Below are 6,516 nucleotides of genomic sequence, written 5' to 3'. Positions count from 1 at the left end.
CCCATAAAAGACATACACTGACCTCAGAGAGCTCCCTGTTGAGGGACTCCACGTTAGCCCCTGCAACGCCAGGCCCAGTGGGAGCTCAGTAGCAGCACCCTTAGGGGGACTGCCCAGATTGTGTTCTGTAGGGTCCCAAAATGCGACCCCTTGTTGCCCCACTCTGTGTAACTTCAGGGTGAAGGCTGGGGAGATCAGATGCAGATTTCTACTGCTTTGATGTGACAAAGCCAAGCCAATGCGGTGGCTACACTGTATGCATGTATTTTGGTTTGATAAATGCATATGCAGAGTTGATGTGGCCCATAGGACCCTGACAAGATGCCTGCGTGGATCTCAGTGTCAGTCACGATTTGGACAGACCAAATTCCTTCCAGGCTTTTGCCAGCCTGTAGGATACTGGCAAGGATGCAGCAGAATCAATGTGTTTCTTACATACTTCATTTCCCATTTATGAGAAGGAGGAGGAAGCAGAAGAAAGAGGAGGGAGGGAGGAAAAGAAGCAGAAGAAATTCTAAGTCTGAGCAGCAGAGAATGGAGAAGGGCAGAGTTCTTTGTGGAGAATTCAGTGCGGCTCTTTTTTTTTGGCAAAGAATTGTTTAAAAATGCATCAATAAATCATTTTGCTTGAAAATGTCAGAGTAACTCCTGAAAGCCAGTCATTCTCCCTGGGGTGTATTTTAAACAGTCTCGGGATAGGAGAAGGGAATTTATTCTTAAAAGGAAACAAGCGCCAGAGGAACTGCAGCCTCGGAAAAGAGGAATGTGCCTCCTTTATCAGGAAGCAGGAAATGCTGGAGCCCATCTCCAGAGCTTAGCAGGAGAGGGTCCCACTCAGCTCTCCCATGGCCCCATCCTGTGAGGTGCTGCTGGCCTCTGAGTGGTGCTGAGCATCTTCAGCTCCCGCTCACATCAAGCGAGGTGCTCAGAACCTCTCACAAGGGGCTTTCCACCTGGCAGGATCTGTCCCACTTTCTTTCTTCTGCAAATCCTTGCAGAGAACAGGATGCAGGAGGAGGAAGATCTGACAGAACATCAAAGCAATCACTCCCCCTTGAAACTCATTTTGTTGCTTAATAAATTCCAATGATAGATATGGAGCGGCTGTGGGCTTTCTCAGTTCCTGAGCTCCAAAGAGACTGAGATAGCTGCAGGAGGGAATAGAGCTCCCTCCCCCTAGTGCCACAGCAACCCCATGCTCTGCCTGTTTCCCTCAACAAGGGGCATTTCTGCTCCCCATCCCTCTGCCCTCACTGACCATCACAGATTTTCTCTTGTGCGTGTTCAGTTTTTCTTTTCTGGTCCCTACATGAATTTATAGCAACCCCCCCCCACACGTCCTTATCTCAATGACCTCTTGTAAACACTGCTCTGATTGCCTGGGAGAGGAGTTTAACGCATGACTCATTATCAGAGGGGTAGCCGTGTTAGTTGGTATCCACAAAAACAGCAAGGAGTCATCTCCATTCAGCTGAAGAAGTGGATTTTTTACCCACGAAAGCTTATGCCCAAATAAATCTGTTAGTCTTTAAGGTGCCACTGGACTCCTTGTTGTTTTCATGACTCATTCAGACTCAATAGGCACACAGAGTGGATCTCCTTCCGAAGGTACCAGCCCTCCCTGAGCTCCGGTTTGGTTTTGGAGAGTTCTCTCTCTGCCCCCTCATTGCACTGCCTGTCACACTGGGGTGCCTGTTGGTGGGGTTCTGAATGTTTTTCACACCCCAGTGACAGCAGTAGCAATCTAGGCGGGAGAGTGGCTGGGCTGCTCAGTGCTGAAAGCATGCTAGAGAAAATCAGGGCAACTGCAACTCTCTCTCTCTCTCTCTCAGAAAAACCTAGGCACCCAGTGCTGGGGAGCAAGGGGATAAAAAAGGCTCATTGCTGTGAGTCACATGTTGCCTTCCGAAGCCGTTCTCCATATTGCATCCGAAGAAGTGGGCTGTAGTCCACGAAAGCTTATGCTCTAATAAATTTGTTAGTCTCTAAGGTGCCACAAGTACTCCTGTTCTTCTTTTTGTGGATACAGACTAACACGGCTGCTACTCTGAAACCTCCATATTGCAGTCTCTCTATTTCAGCAGCTCTTAAAGCACCCTGGGTTTTCCACATGAAGTACCATAAAGTGGAGGTCTTATCCACTCCTGTGTTGAAGCTTATTACCTCATTACTGTCTACCTCAGGAGCACCTAACTCGCCTCCCAACCTGGAGGGAATGCTCACATACTGTACTAATATTTTACATGTGGATCCATCACTAGGCTATTGTTGTGCTCTGCTAGAACCATTGCCCAGAAATCCACTTGCCTTTTTTCCTCCCACTCTTAAGCTTTGTTTACTGAAGGGTTTAAAGTTTTATCCTGCATCAAATCTCTCCAGACAGTGCTGCGGCTCCGTGTGCATGAACATTTCTCTGTGCACGTAAGACACTGTCTCTAGTGGTTAGCCCATTTGGATGTGTGTTGCCCTCCTCATTTGTACTGACTGCTGCCTTCCTTACTTTTGTATCATCAGCAAATTCCATTGCCTCGTGCATTTCATGTTCCAGCTAACTATACACTGTATAAAGCAAACAATATCCGGCTTCCTGATCCCTGCAGCTCTTCCAAATTTCCCTCAATACTTCCTCAGGTGCAATTTTACTCCTGTCCAGAAGGCCCATCATGAGGCCTATACACCACTTAAACCAGTGAAAATAGTGCATAGACCTTGAACTGGCCCTTGGCACTGGGTGAATTTCACTCAAAAACTCTCTTGAAAGCCAGTTCTTTAGGCACTCACATGGCTACATCCTACTCTCCCATCTGGGACATCAGCCCTTTGTGATGCTGTACTCTACTCCTTTTCTAAATCCCAGGGAGACCCTGTGGGTTTCTCTGCCATTCTGTTTGTTACTTTGAACATGAAATCTGATCATTCATGAGCTGAAGGAGAACGTAAACTGCCTGCACAGTAGGAAAATTCACAGAGACTGTCACATTGAAAGAAGTTGCAAATGCTGGTAAAGACACAGAAATAATCCAAAGGGTCCCAGAGAGTTTGGAAATATGGGCACATAATGACAAAGTGAGATTCAGCTTGTAAACTGTATGCTAATGTATCTGGGAAGAAATATCTATAACCAAAGAGAAGGAGGGGAAGGGGGATTGTACCCACCCGATCTGTGCACGGAGGGGACCGCCCCTAAAACCTCAGATGCGACCAGGGCTATGCATCTACCTAGAGAGATAGACCAACGACCGTATGCACATGGATTTCTCCCCTCTCACACAGAAAGAGGAGCTGCCTGATCCCCTCAGCTCCCTCCAGATACTCCATGGTTCCAGGGTATGTAAGGAGGCGGTGGAGGCAGGTATGGGAGCTCAAGGCCAGGAGGCATTCACATCATCCCTGCCCACCATGTGGATCTGACCCAGACAAGATACTATACCCTAGGGTTGTATTGTCTTTTCCATGGAGACCCTGGTGTGCACGGTGTGGTACAGCAGACACTGAAGATGCCCCTGGAAGTTAAAGTCTGATTGATTCATCATATAATCAAAGGTGGGATGGGGAGCAACACAAGCGTTGTAGTTTCCTGGCCCCTCGTTAAGACCTGCCCTTTCTTATTATTGTTATAATTTATATTACGGTAACACCTATAGGCCCCAACCAATAGTGCTGGGCACTGAACAGACACATAGTAAGAGATATTCCCTGTCCCAAAGAGCTTACAGGATAAAGAGTCAAGATAACGTGGGAGAGAAAGGAAGGATTATTATCCCCATATTACAGATGAGGAACTGAGGCCCAGAGAGAGTAATTCACATGTCCAGGGTCACACAGGGAGTCTGTGGCAGAGCTAGGAACTGATCTTCTGAATCCCAATCCAGTTCCTCAACCACAGAATTATCTTTCCTTCCTCACTAATATTGGGGTTGAATTAACCTGCTTCATCTCTCAGCACATGGTTCTTTAAACCATCGCATATTCTGGGACAGAGCTCCTCATTTTCTAGAGAGTTCTTCAGACTTTCAGATTTCCTGATCAGAGACTCTGGCCTGATGCTGCTTATCTTCATACCTCCTCCTGCTCTCAGGCTTCAATGGTGTCTGCTTGCCTCTTGGGCCACTAACTCCTCCTGGGCTGTCACTTGCCCTGTTCCAGCACCCATTACAATACATGGAAAATTCCTATTGACTCTTGTGGGGGTTGGATGGGATCCGGTGTGCTGAGGAAAGCCTTATATCTTACTGCAGCCTAAGGGGAAATCTCCTGTTCCTTCATCAGCTTTTCTTGTTTTTAACACTTTCCTACCTTGCAGTCTTTCATGTCCTGCTCTGCCCTGCTTGGTCCAGCTGTTTTATACCTAGTTGCCTGCACATGGCTCTTCTTTAGCTTTGTGCTTCTTGGTACAACATCACAGGCCTTATTTTTACAGCTCCTGCTATATGCATTACTACATTACATGTCCTGTAGTTGGCTACTCATTCTCCCTCACTGTACATTTCATCAGTCTTTCTTTGCCTGCATTTGTCATTCAGTATTTCCCACAGTCTTCCAATATTTAGTCTGCTGAAATTCAGTGCATTTTCACTTTCATCCTTTGGGATCCCATTACTATATCACATTACTACAAAATTAACCAGATTACAGCCACTGAGCAAGGAGCAGCCCTGTCAAAAGGAAAAGTCCTCTGCTGCCAATGATTTGTACATCTGTTTCCTCCAATTAGCTGATTACTGAACATCTGGAATTTATTGAAGTACACGGGTACAGAGTTGGCTGATACAACCCAGAAAGAGAGGGCAAAAGGGAAGGAAACAAGAAAAGGCTTGTTATTTTTTCATTTACCTCATGCCAGTTCCTAAAGCAAAAAATAAAAATAAAAAATCAAATTCTAATAGTTCCAACATTTTTAAACAACGGAGTTAATATGAACTGCATGGCAGAAGGGGGTGCTGTTGTTTAGCACACAATTACAAGACACTGCTCATTTAGAGGAACTGCAGAAGGAAAACGAAATATGCAATTACACAAGCAATGGGTACTAAATGCCCCTTTTGCTTGTTCAGCGGTGCAGGCTGCAGCCTCTTCCCCTAATTAATTGTCTAACAGGGACATTTATCCACACCTGGCCTAGCTACTGTAAAATGGGCTCATAAATAATAAAACCCTTTCAGTTTAAAATCCGGCCTATAAACCAGGCTACCTCTAAAGAGATGTGACAGTGTGCAGTGTGTTACAGTGAAGGCTTTCACTAACCCAGCTGCACATATTTTAATTTTGCAAGTATCAATGCTAGACTTGTTTTGCCTCATGCTGAGGTCTCCCATACTTGATCCATGCCTAGAGTTGGGAAAAACTGAGTATAGCCCAAACTGTAAGTGTCACAGAGCCATGGCTATAAAAGGTGAAACATAGCTAATCCAGTGCACAGGCGTGCAACGAGAGAGGATGAGACAGTGGCACTGGTGACCATAGGGGATGGGGGTGACTAGCCAGGACGGGCTACTGTAAATCACCTACAGATTTCACAAAAATTATCACAGAGGTGTTGGAAAGCAGGTGTGCTATTTTTCTTGTGGGATTAGTTTAAAAGGAGAATGAGTATTTTTCCTGGGGCAAGGAGACTGAATAACACTAGTACGTATCTAGTCCTTATGGAATGCTTTACATCTTCAAAGCACCTCATAAACATAATCAAGCCTCCCAGCTCCCTGAGAGGTAAAGCCCAGGTTTACAGTTGGAAAAAGACAAAGACAGACAGAGAGAGAGGGCAGTGTAAACTGTATTGAATTAGCAGACACCAGAGTTTGTGCTCAGAACAATTGTAGCGTCTACCCTTAAATGCTACAGCAGTGCAGCTGCAGCTGTGCCCTGGTAGCGCTTCAGTGTAGACACTACCTATGCTGATGGGAGGGGTTCTCCTGTCGGCATAGGTAATTTATATCCCCAAGACGTGGTAGCTACGTTGACAGAAGAATTCTTCTGTAGACCGAGCGCTGTCTACACTGGGGAGGTAGGTTGGTATAGCTGTGTCTCTCAGGGATGTGGATTTTTCACACTCAGAAAAGATATATCTATACTGATGTAAGTTCCTAGTGTAGACCAGCCCTTAGAGAGATGTAAGTCTGAGGCCTGGGATGTTCTCACAGCTTCCACCAAACCACTGAGGTATATTTCCAAGCTCTCTAGGTCAGTAGTTCTCAACCAGGGATCTGGGGCTCCTGGGGGGCTGTGAGCTGAAGCCCTGCTGCACAGGGCTAAAACCCTGGGCTCCGAGTCCCGCAATCCGGGGCTGAAGCCAAAGCCTGAGCAACTTTGCTTTGTGGAGCCCCCTGTAGCATGGGCCCCAGGTAATTGCCTGGCTTGCTACCCCCTAACACCAGCCCCGGGTTTTATATGCAGAAAAACAGTTGTTATGGCGCAGGTGGGCCGTGGAGTTTTACAGCATATGGATGCTGCCTCCACATTGTCAATTGTCTATTGTCAATTGTATATTGTGTATCATTACACATTGGCCATCTAATATAA

This window comes from Trachemys scripta, chromosome 2 (assembly GCF_013100865.1).
Source record: "Trachemys scripta elegans isolate TJP31775 chromosome 2, CAS_Tse_1.0, whole genome shotgun sequence".
Lineage (NCBI taxonomy): Eukaryota > Metazoa > Chordata > Testudines > Emydidae > Trachemys > Trachemys scripta.
The sequence above is the reverse complement of the archived record's forward strand: the minus strand, read 5'-3'. Positions refer to the sequence as shown.